Consider the following 26,326-nt stretch of genomic DNA (forward strand, 5'->3'; position numbering starts at 1 on the left):
GGTTTGCATAGTGAGTTGCAGGCTAGCCAGAGCTACATAGTGAGACTCTTGATTCAAAAGTAAAATAAAATAAAGAATAAAATCCATTCAGTTTATAATATGTTATTAAAACACCTAAACAGACTGAGGTAAAGACAGTGGATATATGGTAGTTTATAATAAAGTCACTGCCTTCATGGATACTGGAAGGTAAACTACAAATACAGAAATCAGCAACATAAATACAATATTTTCTCACTAGTTAAGCCTGAACTTACCTGGCTAGTGGTGATATTGCTAGGGAAAGTTCATCCTTCCTTGGGAACTAGTCCTGAGTCCCTCTCTTTTCTTCTATGGACACCTGCAATGGGAATAAGGGACACCATGATCTTCTAGACCATTGATTCATGTGGTTTGATCTAGAGTGCAGTGTATGCATTTATGTAATGTCAGCTACCTCTGCTCCTATTTGGAAGAGCTCAGTCCATGTCTTCCGGAAGTTTGGGAGTTATGGAGGTAAGGAATGACTGCCTCTATTAGCTCCTTTCCAACCAAGCTGGAGGAAGCCAAGCCTGGAGTGAGTAGGGACACAGCTATGGGGCTCACATGGCAGCATGGGGCACAGAATGGGGAGCACACAGAGACGTGGCTATGGGGCTCAGAGTTGGGTGCAAGCTGGCCAGTCTATGCCCAAATGAACATGGTTGGGTGGCAGCTGGCCAGAGCTGCAAGAGGATCTAAAAGAAGCTCTTGTTGGGCGCCAAGGGTTAGGGATTTGGTCTGCATGATAAATAACAGGCCAGCTCAAGAATAACAATTGTATTTTAATGGTTATAAGGGGAAAACTCCCGCTACAAGAGTGGGAGGTCTGACTTCCTATATGTCCAGTGGGCACCGTGCAGAGAGAGAGAGGGTACACCTTGGTCCTCCCAGTTTTTCTTTTTGGGATCCAAGTCACCATGCCTTAATTAGATGTGATTGGTTGACAGAGTTTCCCCATCAGGTACTGCCTTTAATCTTGCAATGAGTCTCAAAATTAAAACCTTTCCTGACACTTTTAAAGCTAAAAGTGATTTTTTTATTGTCAATATCTTTTTAAATTGTGAGTTTTTATATTATAAAATAAGAGTACAACAAACCTTGTAGGAAAAATTTTAGAAGAATATTTAAGGGTAGATAAAGAATACTCTTTTAATAAAAGCAGAAAATTTATTTCTCCCAATGTAATCCAGCTTTGGAGACAGCTTATTGAGAAACAGAAAAAAAACACAGATAAATGTAACTCATGAATATGGGTCAGTTGTGGGCTAGGAAGAGTGTCTGCGCCTCTGGCTCTTTGTGATAATTATCCTCCCATATATTTATTGGGCAAGATGTATTCTTTATTCATAGGGGATAAGACTCAATAAAAGGAGAAAATAATGTTCAAGGCTTGGCCAATGGTGCTTGTGGGAGGTAGTTGGTTACCACAGAGGTGGAACTTAGTTGGAGGGCATAGCTGAGTGGGAATACCTTCTTGAGGGGGAAATTGTGACCCTGGCCTTAATCATCTCACTCTTTGCTTGCAGGTCAAAATCAAATGATCAGCTTTTCCTATTATGCTCTTCTGCTCCAATATACTGTTGGGGACTGTGAGACTATGTATTGAAACCTCTGAAATCATGAGCCAAAATAAATATTTTTTTTCCTCTTAAAAAAAGGAAATTCCTAAACACAGCCGGATTGTTCTCCTAGCTATTTTATTTCAACAATTCAATGCTATCTAACACAGCTCTTTTTTAAAATACAAGAACTAGAATTTGTAACTGTTGCCAGAATGTTGCAAATGAGCAGCTTAATCAGCATGAGAAGCTATGCATGTCACCAGTGCAGCCAACACTGTTGTGAGTAGTTGTCTATCAGCTCTTGCAGCCTGCAGAGAGGTGCCCTGGGCAGGAGAGTGGTGCAGTTGAGCAAGAAAGTAGACTATCACCTCCTGGAAAAATGGTAATTTCATGATTCTATGGTGTAAAACTCATCCAGCATAGACTATTGTAATTATGATAGCTGCCTTTTCTCATATCCTTGGATGCTACAATGACCTTCTTTTACCCCTGAACCCAAACAGCTGTGGTGTTGGAAAGCAAGGTTCCAAAAAATAATAATAATAATAATAGCCGTGGGATCAAGTCATCTCTAGACTTCACTCTGAGAAAAGAGAACTCGAATAGGAATGATTATTCTGAGTCTGGAGCCACTGGGTGTCTGTGTACTCCATTTGAGTGTGTAGTTGGGTTATGTTCAGGAAGCTGTCACTAGATCTTCTTGAATGGCAGCCTTATTGAGACCAATAGAAATTCTACTTGCTTTCCTTCAATACCATTCGTTATTTTTCAAATACTGACATGAATAGAATACATGCATGTCCTGACACTTGTCCCTAAAATATGCATAGGATACCAAAGGAACTCCCTTCCCTCTTGTAGGACGTAGTCTTGTACATACGTTGTCCTAGAAAGAAATATCCTTGAGCAAACTTGAGGACTGTTAATAGATTGCTCTGCTTTGCACTGAGTCTATTTATACCTTCCCAATGCTAGTGCCTCCTCTCAACTGAAAAGAAAGATGTAGAGGTGTTCAATGTATGGATGACACCTGTTTTCAATATTGGTGATGGAATGTTATAAAATTCTGGGACATTCTAATCAAAGACACCTGGAGGAATTTGTAGCAATTCGGGAAGATGTATTCAGACATTTGGGCAACAGCTCCAGTGGCTGAGAGGTTCTGATTTCTTTATAGAATGTTGTTCTTGAGTTTGGGTTGAGTTTGGAGTGAAGGGAGGAAGATCCCACGACTGATGTATTGTTTTGGAACTTTAGTGTTGTGGTGGTTTCCACCCAAGTGATTCAGAATAGGAAAGCTTCTGAATTGCAAAAGCTGCTAGTATGGAAAGGAGAATTTAAAAGAGGAAGACAAAAATGAGCTAGAATAAATTAATTGCTATATTCACTTAGATACCTGGAATGACTTCAAACTTGTGAGCTTTAGTGTTTTACTTTATCTTCGGCTAAATCATCCATCTCATGCACCCAACAGAAGATTTTTGGACATCCTTTGTGTTCTAGGTACTTACCTCAATATGTAGATGTATGAAGCAGAATGCCTTGCTGAAGTTCTCAATGAGAAAACCTAACAAACAGAACATCAAAAGCAATTTGTTGAAAGTAAGGATCATGGCTTGTGCATGGAAGCCTTCTCATGGAGGGCTGGGTATTTAGGATGCTCTAGGAGAAATCACAGTGGAGAAAGCCCATAATCTGATTGTTAAAGATTTTATTAGACATTACCAATAGTTGCCTAGCCCAAAGTAACTGCATGAGCATGATCTAGAGCTGTGATCATAACAACAAAGGACAGACTGCAAAATGTTTCCAGGCAGTTGATGGCAGGCATTGGGAGATTATGAGCTGGAACTGGGAACTGGGACCAAAGCATGGGAATCCTTGGAGATCATAATAGAAGGCTTTTAGAGTCATGCTGTACAGGGTGTGGATTTGGCAGGGTAACACAGCCCAACAATGACTCAACTGCTAGCTCTCTCTAGCTGGGATGTGAAAGTACATTTAAAATAACAGGCCTAAAACTGAGGCAACTATAGCAGGAATCCCTTAGCAAGGGCAAGGGTCTGAACAAGAAAAGCAAGTTTGGGAATGGAAAAGATAGTGGATATGACTAGCAAGGTTAGTTAGTAGTCAAAACTGGAGGAGACATACTGGGGAAAAGAGAATCCAATCCAGTGTGTATTCTGATATGGAAATTCGGAGTTTTTCTATCACTTTGGAATAGAGGTATAACAAAGTGGAAATATTTCTATTTAGTATTTCAAAATAGACCAAGCTCCTTCCTGCTTCTGGGCAATTGCACACACTTTGCCTCTGCTGAGAATATGGAATTATCTATTTTTCACTTTCTGCTGAGTTTTTCCTTATCTTTCATGTACAATTTAAAGATCTTTAACTTAGAGTAGCTATTGATGACTTGTTTAGCAGGCAATCTCCCTTATTCTCGATTTCTTCCTAGGCACGTAGCATCTTTTCTGATTACCCTACTATTGGTTCATTTATGAACAACCTCATGCTTGTCCTCCAATATGAACTCAGGAGACCACAGCCGTCACTGAAGTAGTGTTGTTCAGAAGAGCTTTTCCTAAGCGGTGTGTAGGATCTCTATTTCTCAGAATGTGAAGGGAGTAGCCCAAGGCAGATTATAATTTATATGTGCTTGGGATGCCTACAGATGTTAAAGGTAGAAGACATCAGGTGTGTGTTGGTTGCACAATAACACTTGTTGAAATTCTAGCTTTCATTATCTCTGAAAATGCCCTTGTAGAACTGCAGCATGAATTCTAATTGGCCTTAATAATAAAATCCTTGAGTCAGATATTCGGGGATGAAAGTTGAAAGGTCAGAAAAGCAGAGCAGTCAGCCACTAGTTCTTACCTCTATGAAATATTTGGACTGAATGGGATATCCTGTCTCTCCAAGTCCTCAGACTAAACTCTGCCTCTATGAACACAGACTGAATTCTGAGTTCCTGTCTCCTCCCACCTTATATTTCTCTCTCCACCCAGCCATATTACTTCACATCTCCACCTGCCTTGTACAGGGATTAAAGGTGTGAGCCACCACCACTCGGCTTTGTTTACCTTTTAGACTGATTCAGTCTCCTGTGGCCCAGAGTGACCTTGAACTCACAGAGATTCCTCTGACTCAGTCTCCTGAATGCTGTGATTAAAGATGTGTTCTCCAACTGCCTAGCCTCTATGGTCAACTTGTGGCTTGCTCTGCACTCTGATCTTCAGGTAAGTTTATTTGTTAAAGTACAAACAAAGTGACACCACATGGAGCCTTCACAATGGTAATCAAGTTAAAGGGAATCTTTAGATTAGCCCCTAAATAAATATTACTGGTGTCCTCATACATAGGTGGTAGGGGGAAAGTGAAGAGACACAAGAAGACAGATGTCTAGAAAGCAAAGAATGTGTTAGGCTTCCAAAGTTTAGGAGAAAGTGATGTGGGATGTCCAGCCGCCAAAGGCAAGTTTTAATCACAGCCATGCTCTTTAGCAAATTTAAGACTCATGTGTGCAGAAAAAGATTCATATATACAATAAAGACAGAATAATATGGAAAAAACAAACCTCTGAACAATTTACAGTGTATTTAAATATATATGTAGGCTTGGGGGAGAAAAGAAAAAGGATAGAGGAAGTCCTTAAAAAAGAAATAAACTAGCTGGGTATGGTGGCACAGACCTTTAATCCCAGCACTTGGGAGGCAGAGGAGGCAGATCTCTGTGAGTTCAAAAACAGCCTGGGCTACAGAGTGCGATCCAGGATGCCAAAGCTACCCAGAGAAACCCTGTCTTAGAAAACCAAAAATTAAAAAATAAAAATAACAGAATTTGAAAATGGCCACATAAAGATGGAAAATGTACAGAGTCTGGGTTATGTATATTATTGTGCTTTCTTTGAATTTTTTGACTGTGAATGAACTAACTGCAGAAAAACATTTCATTGTGCAGGCTGCTAAGCTAAACCAGTGTACTTTTTAAAGATATCTTGACTTCAAAATTTAAGTCTAAGGACATGCTACTTTGGAAAAGAGGCTGTGCTTTTGTTTCCACAGAGGATAGAAAGCTGTGGATAACTTACTGGCTAAGAAGGTTTCATCAGAAAAGACCCCCTGAAGTGACAATTAGGTGGTCCAGCATCCATGACAGCTTCAGAACTGATGGCTGAAATAGACTAACCACACAGGGTACCCCATGAAAGACTGGATAAACAGTGCCCCAATCAGCAGGAGGTAGTCTGAAAAACTACACCTAAATTCTCAAGGATTATTTAAAAATGTTTGTTTTCATTCAAAGGAGATTGATTATAAATGGTTAATGGTACCAATCAAAGTCTTTATAAAAAATAAAAAGGAGATATGATATAAAAATGAATATTGCATTGGTATGGACTTTGGTTTATTGATACAAATTTAAAGACAATTTTGCTGTATGTATATTTCTACTCTTGTTTAAGCTATTATGTTTATATAGCTCATTTAAAAATGTAATGTATAGCCAGTCAATGGTAGCTAATGCCTTTAATCCCAGCACTCAGGAGGCAGAGGCAGGCAGATCTCTGTGAGTTCAGGTCCAGTCTGGTCTACAAGAGCTTGTTCCAAGACAGGCTCCAAAGCAACAGAGAAACCCAGTCTTGAAAAAAAAAATGTAATGTATAATTAAAATTTTTGATTAATAGATAGTCTTCTATTATAGTCAAATTTGTAGTCATGTTAGTTAGGTTTTCTAGATGTACAGAGATATAGTTTAGATGGATAGGGTGTTCTTCAAGTCTTTCAAAGTCCTACAGAATATGACATTTAAGGTGCTTTAAGAACTTACACTTTACTTAAAAGTGAGACATGTCTGTTTCTGGCAGCATCAATTACTTCAGAGAGGTTGCTGGGCATCAAAGAAACTCTTTATAGAATTTGCCTTCAATGTGACAAGGCTAGTCATTTGGGCAAAAAACTGCTCTTTGACTGATTGATGGTTTATCGTGTGAACTGGACATGCAGGACCCACAGAAAAGTGACTACTGAACCTTCCAAAAGAGGGGATGGTCCTTCAGGATTCCTGCTTCACGGAAGAAATTGCCAGATATTCTACAGGACACAGAAGAAAGCAACTGACGAACTTTTTATTTCAAGGCAGACTAGATCTTCAAATACTGAAAGGTCTGTCAGATATTATGGGCCTATAGGCAGAAGATGAATGTCCCTACATTACAAAATTACTTTGGGTAACAGTCAAGGCAATGAGATGCCTCTGTCATTTCTAGAACTTTGAAAGTTGTTTACAATGCACTTCCTGTTTACTTAGGTAGTGTTATATCCTTCTGGGGTTTTTGATGGAGTTAAAGACAGATAGTTACAGTTTTTCTTAGTTATAATAAAAGACAAGTTAAATACAAAACTTTAGACTTAAAAGAGAGATGATAGAATATTTTCTTTAATTTTTGCCCAAAACAAATAGACTAAATATTATAACTATAATTCTTGATTGATAACTATTTTTGTATAGGTAATTTTACAATGTTAAAGTTAAAACTTTCCTTTTTAATTAGACAGAAAAGAGGAGATGATGTGGGATGTTCTTCTGTATATGTGTTGCTTTTATTGGTTGATGAATAAAGTTGTTTTGACCAATGGCTTAGCAGAGTAAATCCAGNAGAGAGAGAGAGAGAGAGAGAGAGAGACAGAGAGACAGAGAGACAGAGAGAGAGAGACAGAGACAGACAGAGACAGAGACAGAGACAGACAGAGACAGAGACAGAGACAGACAGACAGACAGAGAGAATAGCCCGAATCAAAGAGACACTATGTAGCTGCTGAAGAAGAAAGAAGATGCCAGAGCATTACTGGTAAACCATAGCCTTGTGGCAATATATAGATTAATAGAAATATGTTAATTTAAGATGTAAGAGATATCTCATGTGTGGTTTGTGGTGTCATTCTATCTATGTGTTGCTTTTATTGGTTAATGAATAAAGAAACACATTTGGCCTATAGCATGGGTGGAGGAAGGCAGATTTAGAGAGAAGCCATGGAGCCGCCATCAGAGTCAGCCATGCTGAGACTTTGCCGGTAAGTCACTGTCATGTGGTGATAAACAGTTTAATAAAAATGGGTTAAATTAATATGTAAGAGTTAGCCAATAGGAAGCTAGAGATAATGGGCCAAGCAGTGATTTAATTAATACAGTTTTTGTATGATTATTTTGGGTCAAAGTTGACTGGGTGGCTGGTAACCAACAACAAATATGCCTGAGCCATTGGCCAAACAATGCTGTAATTAATATAGTTTCTTAGTGATTATTTGGGTCTTGGCAGCCAAGAAATGAAAGAACATTGTCTGTCTATGAGAAAGTCACAGAACAGACCCTTCCTCAGACCTTCAGAGCATGACCTTGTATATCTTGATTTTGAAACAAATGTCTGAAGTTCTAAAAGACTTAGTTTGGGGCATTTTGTCATAGAAGCCCTAAGCTAATCCAGTACCTCAGAGGGAACTCAAGGTCCTGGAGTCATATAAGCTTGAAAAATTCAAGGTCTAGGAGGTACATTGGCTACAGGAATGACCTTAATCTCATCCTTGTTTATAGCTCTGTGCTAGAGATTATATTCTCAACAATCAGTGCTAAACTGACTTGTAGGAAAATGTCATCAGCTGAGATAATAATCCTTGTAAATCAGGGCAAGAATAATTAATTTATCATGGCTTGGACCAAGAACTATGAAATTATATGTATTTTCATATATATTATAGTAAAAATAGGGGAAAGGCTATCTACTGAGAACTGTTGGTAAGTATGAGGGACTTTCAAATTTGAACAATTGCATTTTATACTACAAAGAAACAACAAAACAGTGATTTTTATCATTTTGTCTCTATTTTCTTTCCTGTTAACATTTGGTCTTTTAACTGGCACACCCACAGCATATTAAAATACACTTGGAGCCCAGTTATATACTGAAAAACATTTGCTCCCTACCCCTGCCTTTGTTCCTTCACACTTCCTTCCAACTGGCTATGCAACTAGTAATAAATATACTTTTAATATGTTGTAAAATACAGAAAATTATTTGTAAAAATTAAATTGCCAGTGCAATTTCAAATCTGTTAATAACCAAGTTTTTAGACAGTTTATAATTCTGCTTTCGTCTCTATGAATGCTAGATTTTAGTTATCTATTATGCCTAATAAAGTAGTTTTTGAGAAAGAAAGACAGAAAGAAAAAAGAAAGACAGACAGACAGACAGAAAGAAAGAAAGAAAGAAAGAAAGAAAGAAGAGAAAGAGGGGGAAGAAGTGTAGGAAGGAAGGAAGGAAAGAAAGAAGGAAGGAAGGAAGGAAGGAAGGAAGGAAGGAAGGAAGGAAAGAAAGAAAGAAAGAAAGAAAGAAAGAAAGAAAGAAAGAAAGAAAAAAGAAGGAAGGAAGAGATGGAGGGAAGGAAGGAAGAAAGAAAAAAGGATGGAAGGAAGAAAGAGAGAGAGAGAAATAAAAAAAGGGGGAGATGATGAGATGGTTCAGTTGGTGAGATGCTTGCTGCGTCTCTGGAACATACATGCTGATATGATAAAATGGACTCCTGCAAATTGTTCTCTAACTTCAGTACTAACATTGCTCAACCTCACCTTCCCCCACACAATAAATAAGTAAAAATCAACAAATATTCTTTAAAACAAAGTGACAAATTTATATAACTTACCATAAATACTTGGGGAGATACACTTTGCATTTCCTGAAGTTCACTAGCCTCAAATACTTAACTTGTTTACTGACATTTCTAAGAAGCAAGCCTGCAGTGAATTTGACATACATAGATTGCTTTAACATGAGCTATGCATTTTTTGAGAAGACTGAATTTAAAGAAAATGGTTGGTAAGCCACCCAAGATTCACCCCCTTCTCGTCTTCCTGACTCTTTTAAAAAATTTTATTTAGCTAGTGATCATTTTTAAGCTTATGGGGATCTTTATTATAGCAATTAAGTCAGCTTTTATGTTGCTGTGTGCCAAGAACAGTCTAATTACTTTCTGTGGCTCACTCAGGCAGAGGATCAAGATGGGCTTGCATGCTAGAAAACAAGTTTCTCTCACTCAGATCTACCAAGTATCGTGTTTCACTTCATCTGTTTCTTGGGGGAACCCAAGTGAAGACCAAAGTAAAAGGAAGTCAGAAATGTCATACTGATAAAAATAATGATTTTTTCCTAGAGAAATTTTAATAATGGAATTGTTGTGGAGTTGAATGTAAGTATGTATTTATCTTAGTACACATCTGGGGGAGGTCAAGGAGATATGAAGCAGGGCAATGGAGCCCTTTCATATAGTTATAGGCATTTTTGAACCACTGGATGGGCTGTGGATGCTGGGACCTGAACTCTAGCTCTGATAGAGCAGTAAGCATTCTTAACTACTGATCTGTCTCTCTAGATATGAGGGGAAGTAAATTTACCTTGACATTGAATCAGGCTTTCTTAATGCAGTTCTCTTTCTATTAACATGGGTATTATCTTTAGCAAAACTTTCTTTGAAAAATAATATCGAGAATTTGTATATATAATTGTTGTATTTACATCATATTTTCCCTTCCTTTGTATCCTGAATTCATTCCCAAATCTCCCCAGCTCCCTCTCTAATTCATAGACTTTTATTCTTTAATCATCTTTTTCTCACACACATACATACACACTACACATGCACACACACCACACATGCACACACACACACACACACACAAACAAACAAAAAACCCACTGAGTTCATTTAGTGTTGTTCATAAGCATATGTGTTTAGGATAAAACTGGATAGTTTTATGTCAACTTAACACAAGCTAGAGTCATTTGGGAAGTGGGAACCTCACTTGAAAAAATGCAAAACAAGTTGGCAAGCCTGTGTTACATTTTCTTTATTAGTGGTTGATATGGAAAGCCCTAGTCCATTGTGGGTGGTGTTACACCCAGGCAGGTCATCCTGGGTATATAAAAAAGCAGGCTGAGAAAGTCATGGGGAGCAATCATATCAGAAGCACTCATTCATTTGTGGTCTCTGCTTCAGTTCCTGTCTTCAAGTTTCTGTCCTGCGAGAATCTTCCCAGAATTCCCCCAATGGAAGGTGTCTTTTCTTCCCCTGCCTGTTTCCTGTGCTACAAGGAGATTCTTCAGATTGATGTAGCTTCACTAGTCTATTGTCACTCTTGCTGTGTGCTTTGGTACCATCCCCTCGAGTTATTCTTGAGACTAAGTGTTGTTAGGTTTGTCACAGATGCTTTCTTCTGGCACTTTTATCATTGCAAGGCCTTCCATTTACAGATTATTGTTTGCAGTTGATTTTTGTGCATATTTCTGTGAATATTCCATATTCAATTTCCCCGCAGCCAGTTATTGAAGAGACTGTTCCCTGGCTATTGCTTACTCCTGGCATCCTTTTCAAAGATCAGCTAAGTGGTCACGGTTTAGTTACAGGCGTTCCCTGTTCTCACAGCAGTTTCATAGAGTTTTGATTACTGTGCCTCTCAGAAAGCATTATCCTTCCAGCTCTGTTCTTGGTTGCCCTTAAGATCTGGAACAACAAGCATTTTAGATTTTTTTTTTGTCTGTGTGCTTTCAAATATGTCATTACAATCCTGCTAGGGATTACATTGAATCTTGAGACTACTTTGGTAGAATATTTTAATAATAAATATAATTCATGATCTGTAGTCTTTCTGTTCATGACTTTTTTGAACAATGCTTTGTGGGCTTTGTAAAAATGGGGTTTCTTCCGTTCTTTTTTATCTTTCTCTTCCTTTTTTATTTGTGTTATGTCATGGCATACATGTGGAAGTCAGAGGACAACTTATGAGAGTCTATTCTCCCCTCTGCCATGTGGGTCCAAGGGACCAAATTCCAGTTGTCTCTCTTGATGATCAGTGCCCTTGCCTGCTAAACAGTTTCCAGGTTTTAAGTGTTGCCTTCTTACTTAAGTTAACTGGGATATAATTTCTTTTAATAATATAAGTGGGATTGTTCCTTTAATTTCTCTTATTCTTATTAATATGTGGAAATGCAGTGGCTCATTTGAATGTTTGTTTGTTTTTATGTTGATTTTGTGACCTGAAACAGAACTAAATTCATTTATAATTTCCAGGTAGGTAGGTAGAGAGAGGGAGTGTGTGTGTGTGTATGTGTTTATGGTGATATATGGTTGATCTTTAGAATTTCCTTTACATAAATAACAGTCTATAAAGTGATATGATTTTTATTTCTTTTTCAGTTTTGATGTCATTTAAATTTTGAATTTTTTAAATGACAAAGGTTTTATTTATCCTATGCATGACATATGATTTTAATTGTGGGATTTTTTGTATTTGGCCTTTATAATATTGAAGAAATCACATTCTATTCTAAGTTATGGACTACTTTAATTATAAAAGTGTATTGAATTTTGTTAGACATGTTGAATCAGATGCTCGTGTAGTTAGTAGACTTGCTGTCTTGATGTAATGTATCACACCGATTGATTACAGTTATTCTAACCATCTTAGCACCGCAGAGATAAACCCAACTTATCCTATGGCATGGTCACTTTAAAGCACTGTTGATTTGACCTAACAGAAGCTTTGTGTCTGTTTTCATCTGGGAGATTGGCTTAAAGTTTTCTTGTACTGTCCTTTTCTGTCTTTGATGTGAGAGTAATACCAGCCTCATAAAGTCAATTTGGAAGTGATCTCTCCTTTCCAGTTTTTGGAAGAATTTTAAAAGGATTGACATTAATATTTTAAATGTTTGCTATAATTTACCATTAAAACCATGTGGCCCTGGGCTTTTCCTTTTTGGCAGCATTTTGATTGCTAATTCAATCTTCTTACTGGTTATGGGCTATTCAGGTTTCCCTTGATTTTTTTTTCTTGATTGAAATTGGAAAGTCTAGGAATTTGGTCATTTGTTCTACGTTATCCAATTTGTTGACATATGTTTTGCACAGTAGCTTCTTTTTCTTTTGTCCTTTAATACAAAATGCCCTATTAGTTTTCCTAAAAATTTTCTAATTTGATTTTGTATATGTGTATGTATGTGTGTCATTTTTTTCAATATCCTGTTTCATTTGCATTTTCTCTGGTCCTTATTATTTCTTTCCTATTGATAATTTTGAGTATAATTTATCCTTTTTGAGCATAATTCCTTGAGGAATAGAACTGGTTTATTTGAAACATCATCACTTTAATCTAGGTATTTATAATCCTAGACTTCCATTTTAGGACTGTTCCACTTCACTGTGTTAGTCTAGTCTTGGCCTATTTTCTCATTTTCCTTTTGGATTCTTCATATTGTATCTTTTTCATATTGTATCTTTTGGGTTTTATATATTTGTAAAATTTACAGCCAAATTTTCAGCTGTTGATTTCTTGTTTCGTTATATTATAGTCACAATGGATATCTGGGATGATTCAGTTCTTTTATCTTGTGGTCACACAAGGATTCTGCTCTCAAGGGGTTTCCTGGGCACTTCAGGAGAATGCACTGTGGTCATTTGAAAAAAAAAATGACCCCAAGCAGAGTGCCACTATTAGGATGTATGACTTTGTGAGTAGGTGTTGCTCTGTTAGAGGAAATATGTCACTCTGGGGGTGGGCTTTGAGGTGTCCTTTGCTCAAACTATGCTCAGTGTGGTACACTGTTTTCCTTTATAAGAGTTGCTGTGGTCATAGTGTCACTTCACATTAATAGAAACTTAACTAAGACAGAAGGTGGTAGCAGGACTTGGGGTATTGCTGTGATAGGCTTGGCCATGCTTTTGTTTGAAGGAATGTAGACTTTGGGACTTTCCTTTGGATTGGAAAAGCAGGTGAAAACATTAAGTGGGGTTTAGTGGGCTGTTCTAATAGGCACATGGAAAACTCGTGTTGAGGGTGGTTTGAACGATGGGGACCTGGCTCAACAGGTTTCAGAAGAAAAGAGTTAATATGTGACCTAGAGACTATTCTTGTGATATTTTGGTGAATATGGTTGTTTTCTGCCTTTGTAAAAAAAATCTTCCAGAGGCTAACTTGAAGAGTTTTGGATAAATTGCATTTGCAGAAGAGATTTAAAAACAGCCTGGTGTGGACTATATTATACTATGTGGTTATTAGTGGCCATGAATATGCAGATTTATACTGAAAAGAAACAGACTGGGCAGGAAACGTTCTAAAACGTACAATTTGAGGAGAAAAGGGACACAAGAAAGTGGAATGGAGCTAAGTCCAGTGTTCAAGGAGTAGGAGATAAGCAGATTAAAGAAAATCCTTTTGTTAAATGGAATAAAGACAGTGGTGACCTCAGGACAAGATCCCACCCAACTAAGCTTCCACCTTGTGAAAAGAAATTAAATAAAAGCTAAGATTCTGGTGTGGTGGTACATGTAGTGGTAACCCCAGCACTGTGCAGGCAGAGGCAGGCATATCTCTGTGTTTGAGGCCAGCATGGACTACAGATCCAATTTCAGGACAGTCAAGTTTAGGCAGTGAAGAAAGGCCATAAAAAACAGAGCTGGTGAAGACATAATTGAACAATAGGACCCTGTTCCAGGTCCAGCAAGCAGCAGAACTTGGCAGCTTTGGCCATGTGGTTTTGAGTTTAGAGTCCAGTATAGGCAGAATATTCTGTCTCACCCAAAATAATCACACATAGATTTATTATTTACTATAAATGCTCAGCCAATAGTTTAGGATTGTTTCTAATTAGCTCTTATAACTTAAGTTAAACCATTTCTATTAGTTTACTTGATGTCATGTGGCTCATGGATCATTAACTCATCTTGTACAGGTCCTGCTTCCTCTGCATTTGACTGTTGATGCCACCCTTCTTCATCTCAGAGAACTCTCTTCCTGTTCACAAGTCCCTCCTAATCTCTTCCTACCTAGCTATTGGTTATTTAGTACTTTAGTAAACCAATGAGAACAACACATCTTTATAGTGTATGAAAAGATTGCTTCACATCAGTCAAAGATTAAAGAAAGGGGTTATGGAAGCTCCCTCTCTGGACAAGGGAAGCTGCTGAGGGCCAGCATGTGTCAGAGGTGTCGCTACATGGAGTCTTAGAAAGGCTATTACGTGAAGCTGTGAAGGTGAATCCTGCATTGCCTTGAAGACCCCAAGATGTTGATGCAGGAGTGTGGGATACCTGCTGAGGAGAGCTGATAACAGGGAGTAGAAACAGCCCAAGAAAAAGAAGTATGCTGCAGTCAACAAAAGCTGTGAGGAAATGGAGATCTGTAGAGAGTTCTGACATCAGACTTGAAGACGTACAGTTTGGATTTGCCCAGCTTGTTTTTAGTCAGGCTTTGGTCCAGTATTTCCTCATTATGCTCCCTATGTTTTGAAATGGGAATGTATATCTTTTGTCATTATATGTTGAAAATATGTCATCTGTGATGGAGGAAGGTCATTGGTTAATTATAATAAACCAACTGCTTGGCCTCATAGCTTAGAACATAGATGGGAGGAGGAAACAGAATAGAATTCTGGGTGGAAGAGGAAGTGAGGTCAGACTTTGCTCTGCTCCCGGAGAGACCCGACAGCTCTCTGGAGCAGAGACACCAGGATGGAAGGAGGCTAGAATCTTCCCGGTAAGCGCACCTTGGGGTGCTTACACACATCATTAGAAATGGACTAGTCCAGGTGCGAGAATTAGCCTGTAAGAGCTAGAGTTCATGGGCCAAGCAGTTTTTAAATGAATACACTTTGTGTGTTGTTATTTCGGGCATGAGCTAGCCAAGCGGCCAGGGTGTTGGGGACACAGCCCCGCCGCCGCTCCTATTTCAACACATCTGCTTTTGTATTTTGATTTTACAGGGGCTTACAGTTGAGAGATTGCATGAATCTCAGAAGAGATTTTGAATTTTAGATTTTAAAATAAATTTGAGATTGTTAAAGAGTATGGGGACTTTTGAAGTTGGACTGAATGCATTTATTGCTTTATAATATGGTTACAAGCATTTGGGTGTTTGCGGACCAGTTATTGGAATACAACAGATATAAAAATTCCCAGATTCTTGTGCTGTTCACTGAATAGCCAGAACGTTGGAAAGTGCCCAGTCTTTCCTACTGCCATCCTCAGAAGGCAGGAGCTGAGAGTTCTGTTCTATGTGTCCCTGTGATAGAAGAAGGGTCCATGTTGCAGAGGTGTTACAAGTGTCTTTGATTGGATTAGTGTTGTTCCATGGGTGTGTGAAACACTAAGCTTGTTTCTGAATTTCTCATAAAAAGAAATTATCCAGGTACTGTTGAATTGTTTCATGGAAACAAGTTTCTATGCCTTTGTATTTCTGCATTATCTTGATATCACTTTCCTCATGCTTTCTTTTATAATGATTATAACTTATTTTTTATTGAGTGTTTTATCATTCAAAGCAGTTATAGTGCCTGTGAGATGCGTGTCTTTGCCTCTTTTCACTCCCAAAGTGTTCATCTTGGTTTATGGTAATTACAACCAATTATAATTTGTGTAATATTACTTAAAAGTTATGCATAAGTGCAGCAATCAATAAAAATTTATAGTGTGAAAGCAGTGCAGTCATAAGATAGAAGAAGGATTTGTGACTATAAAATTTTCAAAACTCAGTATTTCAGGGAAATAGTCTTTTATAGAAAGAGCATAATGGCTCTTACAGTAGTGTAAAAAATACATTACAAATCAACAAAAATATAATTAATGGATTTACAGAGATCAGAGTAAACACTAAGAGCAATTTCAAGTTATTATGAAGAGAAAATCTGTATCGAAAGCCACAGACACAGATGATGACTAAAGAGCATGGGAAGGAGCTCCCAGTCCAGGAAACGGAGCAGACTCTCTCTCTGATTGCTATTGTCAGATACAATTAAAACTATGTATATTATATTATAAAGCAAAATAAAAAGTCCGTAAAAAAAAACAGAGAAAGGCCAGATCAGCTGGCCACTTCCACCCCAGAGCAACAGGGAACAACTAATGTATTTTCTTCTCCCTATAAATTTCAGTCACCTGGACATCAGGTTCAGAACCCAAAAATGTCAACAGTTGCCAATAAACAAAAGCAAAGAGATTCTAATCAGATCCAGTCTTTTTACACAGAAGGGAAAACAAATCCCATAACTTCAGCTACAGAAAGTAACACAGTCCAAAATCTTTACCATTGCTATTCTGAAAATAGATTTCCCAACTCATGCCCCTAGACATTCTCTGTGGATGTCAGAAAAGGCTATGTACCAAGTTGATTATTGTTCTGACAAAAAGAAAACTTAAAAAAAATTTCGCCAGAAAAATTAGTTTCCGGGCAGAAATTATGAAGTAAAAAATGTTTGAATAAATACCAAACACCCCTATTAAGCTTTTCAATTATGTATGGCAGTCAAAACAAAAAAGTTATATTTTCTGTACTTATTTTAAAAAATCTATACAAAGTAAATATGTAAAATAATTATAATTAAAAAATTAGAAGTTTTTAAATTTAAAGTTTAAAGACAGGCCAGATTTCCATACAGTTTGTAAAATGACAAGACCAGTAGACTTTGATATTGCATATTATATAACATATGGCATAGCAACTAAGAATGTTACACAAAGAGATAGACCCCTGTGGTGGAATAGTATTTCAACTGGCCTGCTGTGGAACAATCTTTGTACACTGTAAATATGTTACTCTCATTGGTTAATAAAGAGTAATAAATGCTGGCATGTGGCTGGGCAGGAAGAGATTGTGAAGCAAGGCCAGACTAGGAGGACACTGTGGAAAAAGGACGGAGTCTGAGATGCAAGCCAGACACAAAGGAAACAGGATATGAAGAAAATGAGGTAGCAAGCCATGAACTACATGGTAAACTTAGATAAGAAACATGGGTTGATTTAAGTGGTAAGAGCTAGTTAGTAATAAGCCTAAGCTATCCGCCAAGCATTTATTATTAATATTAATTTTCTGTGTGGTTATTTAGGAGCAGTTGCCAGGACAGAGAAACTCCACCCAGAAATGACTCCCAACGTGGGGCAGGAATTTCCACATAAAACCTAACAAAGGTTTAAGAAAAAGAATCCAAGCACACAAATAAATGGAGCCAAATGCAGCTTCCTGATAACTTCTTTTTCTTGTGTAGACTGTTTTCTAACAGCAAAGTAAGGCACGGCTCCTCTATGAGGCAGCTTCATGACTTAGTTTTAGTTGCAAACACAGGTGCAGCTCTCTTAAGAGGCATTGCTACTGAGCAATTAAATGGGGTTCATAAACAATGGGAAGAGTGCTATTCAATGACAGATTGAGCCCCGAAACTTCCTAGAGCTGGGGCAGTAAACATGGCTTCTGCTAGTACATCCACTATGAGGCTAAGCTCTCAGGGAACCAAGTGGGGGAAAAGCCAGTTGCCAATGCCATGTGCCCATGCATGCAAAAAAATGAGCCCTGCCAGTGAATAACATAGTAGATTAAGATTCATCTCATGCAATCAAAAAACAATACAGATGCTCAATAAAAACAGATCCAGGACGGAAAAAAAAAAAAAAAACTCTAAACAGTTGAAGCGCATCTAAAAATATACATAGCTTTGGGAAAAAAGGAGAAAGGGAAAAGACAGTCATAGATTAAAACAGGGTTTAAAAATAGTAAAGTTCTTAAAAAGGGAGTAAAGTAATATTTTTAAAAAGTCACATAAAGATGCGAAATACACAGAAAGTCTGGATTCTGTATGCTATTGTGCTGTCTTTAAGGTTTTTTGACTGCTAATGAATGAGAAAAACTGCTAAGAATGATTGGATTATGGAAATTGCTAGATTTTTACCAGCCTTATATATTTTAAAATTATCTTGACTTCACAATAGAAATAAAAAGGTGTGTTGCTTTGGGAAAGATGTTGCAATAGGAGTGGAGCGGCAGGCTGCGTTCTGCTACCTGGCTAGCTTTACCCTGAAATAATTACACAGAAACTGTATTCTTTTAAATACTGCTTGGCCCATTAGTTCCAGCCTCTTATTGGCTAGCTCTTACATATTGATCTAACCCATTTCTAATAATCTGTGTATCCCACGAAGTGGCTTACCAGGGAAGATCTTAACCCACATCTGTCTGGAGTGGGAGAATCATGGCGACTACCTGATTCGGCTTCTTTCTCCCAGCATTCTGTTCTGTCTACTCCGCCTACCTAATTTTCTGTCCTATCAGGCCAAGCAGTTTTCTTTATTAGTTAACCAATGAAAGCAACAGATAAGATACAAGACCCACCTCCATCAGAAGGAAGTTATGTTTTTACTTCCACTGGAAATAAGAGGCTGTGAATTCATTCCAGGTAAAGGAAAATCGGGTTTGATCAAGGAAGACACACTGAAAAATTCTGACTTCAGACATAAAGAAATAAACCAAAAAAAAATTAAATAAATAAACCCTACAAAATGTGTAACATATTTATTACCTGCTCAAACATAAAAAAAAATATCATCTTTGTCTAACTTGTGTTCAACACATAGTCTATACTTGTACTAATACAGATATTTATGCTACTTTCAGAACAAGGGGATCAAACATCAATGAAAACAAGTGGCCCAGGTAATCTAGCATCTCGAAATGCCTCTGTTATAGTTTCTTCAGAGTTCTGCATCTAGAACAGCTTCCAGGATTCTGGCTGAGATGGTCTAGCCTCACAAGCTACTCCAGCAAAGACTTACTCATTATCATAATTTCGTCAGGGTCTCCCAAAGACTTTAATACCCCTGAACAATAGGAAGGAGTCTAGAATATTACAATAGCCACATTCCCAAGATGGGTTGTGTATGTTTAGTATCATTTAAGGGGGTTGGTTACAAGTTGTTATTGATATTGGTCTTAGAGAAAAAAAAAAGTCCAAACAAAAGAGTTAAATTAAAATGTCTCTTTCTAAAGGGGGTTATGATATAGGAATGATAGGAAAGGGGGGTAGATTATTGAATCTACTTTAATCTAAAAAACAACTATTAATCTCAAAATATTTTATGTTGGTATGGATTTTGGTTTATTGATGTAAATTTAAAGTTTATTTTTCTATGCTGTGTGTATGTTTCTACTCTTTTTTGGGGTGTTGTGCTTATGTGCAACTAGTTTAAAATGTAATGTATAATTAAGAAATATTAATGGTCATCTACAAAAATCAAACTTATAGTCATATTGGATATGTTTCTAAGGTTAAGCAGATGCATTTAGAGAGATAGATGGTCTTCACACATTTCAAAGACCTACAGAATATGGCACTTAAGGCATTTAATAACCTAAGTCTTTTCATGACAGTGAGACTTGTTTACTACTGATAGCAGCAATTTACTTCAAAGGAAGATGATGGACACTGAATATCCTCCATATAGAGTTTGATTTCTTTATGACAAAAGCTAGCCATTTGGGCAAAAAGAAATACCCTTGACTCAATTTCTGACAGTATACTGTCCAAACGGAACCAACAGGGCACACACAAAAAAGTGACTGTCAAACTTTGCCAAGACAAGGTAGGACAGCTCTTCAAATTTTCCTCCTTTTCAAATGTTTTGCAGTTTTACTAGACCCTTAGATCAAAGTTGGATGCCTCAATGTTACGGAAGAATTTTGAGTGATTATCCAGGCAACCAGATGTTCCTGTTGTTATATAATATTATATCCTCCTGGAGTCTTTGATGGATTTAAAAACTAAATTATTAGACTAAAGTTTTGCTTTAAAGGTATTATAAGAAGTAAATTGGGTATAAAACTTTACACTCTCAAAGACAAGATAAAATAGGGTATTTTCTCTAATTTTGCCAAGTAAAATTGTCTGGATATTGTAACTGTAATTCTTACTTGATAATAGTTTGTGTTATTTGAAATCATTAAAACAAAGGGGTATCCTGACTCTACAAGTCCTCAGTTCAAAGGCCTTGAGCTCTGTTCTGCTCCCACCTTATGTTCTGTGTTGAACAAACGTACCACCAGATGGTGGAGTGTAGATAAGAAATATGGGTTAATTTAAGATGTAAAAAATTAGTTGGTAACACACCTAAGCTATTGACTGAGCATTTATAATTAATAATAAGTCTTGGTGTGTTTATTTGGGAGTGGGCTAGTGGGACAAAAAATTCCTACTACACCTGCGAGCTCCCAAATCATGACACAGACACTTCTTACTAATTTTGAAAGCTTGGTCTATAGCTTAGGCTTCTTTGTAACTAACTCTTACAACTTAACTGATTTTTATCAATCTACTTTTTGCCTCTACTTTTTATCTTTACTCTGTACTGTCCCTGCTGCTTCCACTCTGTCTGGTTATTGATGCTTTGTGCCTCCATCCTTGTTCCCAGCATCCTCTCTGCCCTCAAAATCCTGCCTAGCTATGTGTCATTCAGTTTTTTTTTTTTTTATTAAACCAGTCTGAGTTTCAAATCTTCACAGTGTACAAAAAGATTACTCTTGTCATGACCATCCTGAGAGGGCCTGAAGCCAGGGAGACAGAATTTAGCTTGCCACATTCCCTGAGTGAGGCACAACTCTGAGAGGCAATTATGGAGAGCAGCTTCATTCTTGATAGCTGGAAAGAGATCTGAGATTCTGTCAGCTGAGAATACCTGAGTTTGATTGCAATGAACCTGAGGTCAGCAAGTGGATCAGACTCTGGAGCCACTTATCTGACTGTCACTTTTGTAGAACCCAAGAAGTCTGAGCTCTAATTGACATTATGAACCATGTCTTTCCAACAGGGTGATGCTGAGTAGATCCTGAAATAGCAAAGAGGAGTTCTCAACCTGTACAGATAGCAGGCAAGGTGAAACAGATGCAGCACAAACAGATGCAACACATCTTTACATCTTTAACAAAGGCTGCAGAGAGAAATGTGGCGCAACTTCATAATTAAAGTAATATTCCTCAGCAAAAACACATGAACACATCTTTGCCTACTTAAAGTAATATTCCACAATAAACTCCTTAAGAAAAGGCTATTCATTAAGAAGATCACAGAATAAAAAAGGAAGAGATATGTAACACAGAAACACAAGAAAGAGCAAAAATAACAAGTCTCTTCCAAAACATCATCATTCTACAGCTATCAAATTCAAAAATTGTCAAAACAGGTAAATTGCAACATGGATATTTCAAAAGTTCACCAGCAATAATGAAGACTGTATAAACCAATAAATTAATTTAATCTAGGATTTGGAGAGAAAGCAAGACTGAGGAAAGTCAGCAATATGAATGAAAGCATTATTAGTATGGATAAAAAAGAAACATGAAGAAAATGCTGTAGCAAACTGACATTTTGAAATAAAATCAAATTGAGGGGTCGGAAATGAAAATTTCAAAGAATTGAATAGAAAATCACAGTGGAAAGAACCACCATTAGACTCTGTCAAGCAGAAGAAAGAGCACTGAGAATGGAGGATGAACCTAATTCAAACCTCAGCAAAATCAAAAACAAGTGTGATCAGGTATCCACAAACACTGGGATACTACCAAAATAACACACATCCTAAGCCCCAGGCTACTCAATGAAATTACAGCTCCCCTCAAATAGCTCCCAGTTGTAGAGAATGAAATAGATTCACAAACACAAGGTGCATTAAGAACACTCTATAAAGAAGCTAAATAAGAAGGTGAACCCAAAGAAAAACATATAGTCATCCGCCTGGATATGAGAAGTAGACAAGATTGCAGGGCAAAACCTGGAAACTTGGGGATGAGGTGGCATGGGGTTAAGGGGAAATGGGGTGAGAAACATGAGAAGCGGAGAATGGGGGGAGCTCGGGGGAATGGGATGGTTGGGATAAAGGAAGGGTGGACACGCGAGCAGAGAAATATATATCCTAATTAAGGGAGCCATCTTAGGGTTGGCAAGAGACTGGACTCTAGAGGGGCTCGCAGGTGTCCAGGGAGATGTCCCCAGCTAATACCTTGGGCAACTGAGGAGAGGAAATCTGAAATGACCCTATCCTATAGCCATACTGATGAATATCTTGCATATCACCTTAGAACCTTCATCTGGCGATGGATCGAGATAGAGACAGAGACCCACGTTGGAGCACCGGACTGAGTTCCTAAGGTCCAAATGAGGAGCAGAAGGAGGGAGAACATGCGCAAGGAAGTCAGGACCACGAGGGGTGCACCCACCCACTGTGACTGTGGAACTGATCTATTGGGAGCTCACCAAGGCCAGCGGGACTGGGACTGAATAAGCATGGGATGAAACTGGATTTTCTGAAAGTGGCAGACAATGAAGCCTGATGAGAAGCCAAGGACAATGGCACTAGGTTTCGATCCTAATACATGAACTGGCTTTGTGGGAGCCTAGCCTGTTTGGATGCTCACCTTCCTGGTCCTGAATAGAAGTGGGAGGACCTTGAACTTCCTGCAGGGCAGGGAATCTGGACTTCTCTTCATTCTTGAGAGGGTGGGGGAATGAAGTGGGGAGGAGGGGGAGAGGGGGAGGGGTGTAAGGGGAAGGGCGATGTGTGCGAGGAGGGGGAGGGAAATGGGAATTTTTTTTTGCAACAACCAAAAAAAATAATATAAACAACAAAAAAGAATGCTCTATAAATATGATCAGGGAGGAAACTTTAGGCAGCATAGGCATATCACAGTCATAGCATAAAAGATAAAAAGCAAAGAAGCAATATTAAGAACTATAAGAGCCAAACCAAGTCTAACTTCAAAGACAAACACATCAGAATAGTATTGTGTCTCTCATCAGCAATCTAAAGACAAGAAATCATGGAATGAAACAGTTTAGTCTATAAAAGGTGTGTAAGTACCAACCAGTATTTTTATATCTAGCTAACTTTTGACTGCCTCCTCCCCTTTCTCTTCTCTTCATATTATCATCATCACACATATGTTTATATTTATGCTTATTCTATTTATTCTTATAGGGTCTCTGTTAATATGTATCTTTGACTGACCTAGAGCAACTATGGTAGATCAGGGTGACCATCAACTCATAGAGATCTGACTGCTTCTGTCTCCAGAGTGGTGTAAAAAAGGCACATATTACCATATCCATATATGTTTAGTTTCTTTTCATAATGATGAAGAAATAAAGCTGTTTCCAGATAAGCACAATTAAGGCAGGTCATGACTACCAAGACAGTACCATGAATACTCTTAAAAACTGTCTGTAAAATAAAAATGGAAAGTACATTCCCATGAAAATTTCATAAAGCCAGTATTACTTGACACTAGAACTATATGAGAACACAATGAAAATGAATATATGTGTATAGATATATGATATATACATATGTATACATATAACATATCATATCTATAGATATAGATATTTCCCTGAGAACTATAGATGCCAACATTCTCAATAAAATCTTGTAAACCATATCTAAGGTCAGATTAAGAATATCATATACCATAACTAAGGTATTTCATCCCAACTATGCAAGAGTGCTTTACCATATGTGAATCATCTTAAGAACAATGATGTGAGATTACCCTCTGTATGCTATGAATATCGTTGGCTAATAAAGGAACTGCTTTGGGCCTATAACAGAGCTATGGGGAAACAGAGCTAGGTGGGGGAAACTAAACAGAATGCTACGAGAAAGGAGGAGGAGTTAGAAAGAAGCTGGACAGAACTTTACCTGGTAAACCACTGCCACCTGCCGATACACAGATTAACGGAGATGGGTTCAAATAATGTGTAAGAGTTAGCCAATAAGAAGCTAGAGCTAATGGGCCAAGGAATATTTTAATTAATACAATTTTTGTGTGGTTATTTCAGTTCTGGGTGGCTGGGACAAACAAGCAGCCTCCTCACAAATGATATTTGTTTGTTTGTTTACTTTTCTTGAGACAGAGTTTCTCTGCAGTTTTGGAGCCTATCCTGGAAGTAGTTCTCGTAGACCAGTCTGGCCTTGAACTCACAGAGATCTGCCTGCCTCTGCCTTCTGTGTGATGGGAGTAAAGGTGTGTGCCATCACCTGGCTTTGGAAAGCCTGAGGTGTGAGGGAAGGTATGGCTGTAGCATGTATGCAGGACTGCCAATATGCCATCAGATGATCAGTTTCATTGGGATTATAGAAGACAGTAGCAGTTGGAAGACATAGTAAAGGTTACCTGTATTATTTTTTACAAATAAATGAAAATATAGAATTATTTTCAGATTAAAGTTTCAAAAGTAATATAGGCTAGAATGAGTCATATAATAAAATTAGGGGGGAGGACAAACACAGAAAAGTGATTGTAGATAAAATGTTACATAATAAAGATCAACACAAGGAAGAGAAGGGGGTGGAAAAAAGGGAAGTGGAATTTAGTCAGCTGCTGAAAATGCTGGAAGGGGTCAGGACATGGAATCCAGGGGGAAAATTTATATTCTTAAGAGAGTGCTTGTGAAAGGGGCTTGGGGAGCCTCTCCCTCCCCTGCAGCATGTGGTGATATGGTGTCCTTGCTGCCATGTTCTGCCTTACCATAGACCAAGATATACCAAGCCAGCCAATTATATAATAGACACCTCTGAAACCATGAGCCAAAATAAAAATATTCTCTAGAACATTGTTTATTTGGGTATTTTTGTACAGTGACAGAAAGCTGACCAACAGAGTATTCCCCCTTTTTTAAAATAAATATTTTTTGAAACTAAAGTGTAATGTTAACAGTTTTCATGTCTCCACTTCCTCTCTGACCTGTCCTATGCATCCGCTTCATTCCTTCTCAGACTCATGGCCTCCTTTCTCTAACTGTTAACACAGTAATTTTTTTCAGAGCACTTATCTGCTGTCAAGCTCTGTTTTGGATAATAGTGCTAGGGAAATGAACATACCAAAGTGTTCTTTTCTCTAAGGGAGCCAAGGTTCTCTTGAAGTTTTTTAAGCAATAAATTTACAGGATAATTTCAGGCACTGACAAATACTTCAAAGAGAGTAATGCAGTATTTGTAATAATACTGTTATCTGGGAAAAGTATGTGCACCCATCTGAGGAAGTGGTACCTAAGAAAAGGCATTTCTATTAAGAAAGATGCAAATCCAAGATATTTTTAGGGAAAATCTGGGTGAGAAGCGATAGGAAATATTGATTCCTATGAGGCACAGTTCCTAACCAGAATCCCCCAGCCACATTTACTTTCCTGTTCTGTGACAAGTGGCAGAAACAAATGCCTAAATGTCTTGAATCATTAAATTTTGGGAGCCTCCTGTTTCTCAGTATTTCAATCTGATTTATCATAGGTTTTCTTTAAGACAGAAAAAAATTGATTTAAGCACATTTTTGCTGTTAAGGCACTAAGTTATGTAATGGCAATAGGCTACATTCTCTCTCCTATTTCCAGCCCCACTGTGGGGGGTGGTGGGGGGTATGTGTGTGCACATGAATATGTGTGTAAGTGTGTGTGTGTGTGTGTGTGTGTGTGTAGCAGCTGTGGAGTCATTAATGCTTTGTTTATTCCCATGAGAGGCCTGCCCCTTTCTGAATGGAGACAGAGGAAGAGTGGGGGTGGGATAGAAGAGAGGTGGGGTGAGGGGAAGGGAAGAGAAAAGGAAGAGGACACTGTGTTTGGTGTGTAAAATTAATGAAAAACTTAATAAAAAAACACAATCAGAGAGAAAATAGAAGTGTTATATGGTAAAAAGCCAGATATAAGGTTCCTGGAAGAAGAACTTGGCCAACAGTGCTGAAAACCAATGAAACGTTAAAATAAAAAGCAGAGTCTGAAAAAAACTTAGAAACATGGAAACCAGGCACCACTTTAAAAAGACTAACCTCCCTGACTCAGTACTGGTAATGCTGTGGGGTAACCAGATACATTCTGGTTGGATATAGGCCTGCTCCATGGA

This window comes from Alexandromys fortis, unplaced genomic scaffold, assembly GCF_014885135.2.
Source record: "Alexandromys fortis isolate MF-2015 unplaced genomic scaffold, M_Fortis_MF-2015_v1.1 scaffold_64, whole genome shotgun sequence".
In the NCBI taxonomy this organism is placed as follows: domain Eukaryota; kingdom Metazoa; phylum Chordata; class Mammalia; order Rodentia; family Cricetidae; genus Alexandromys; species Alexandromys fortis.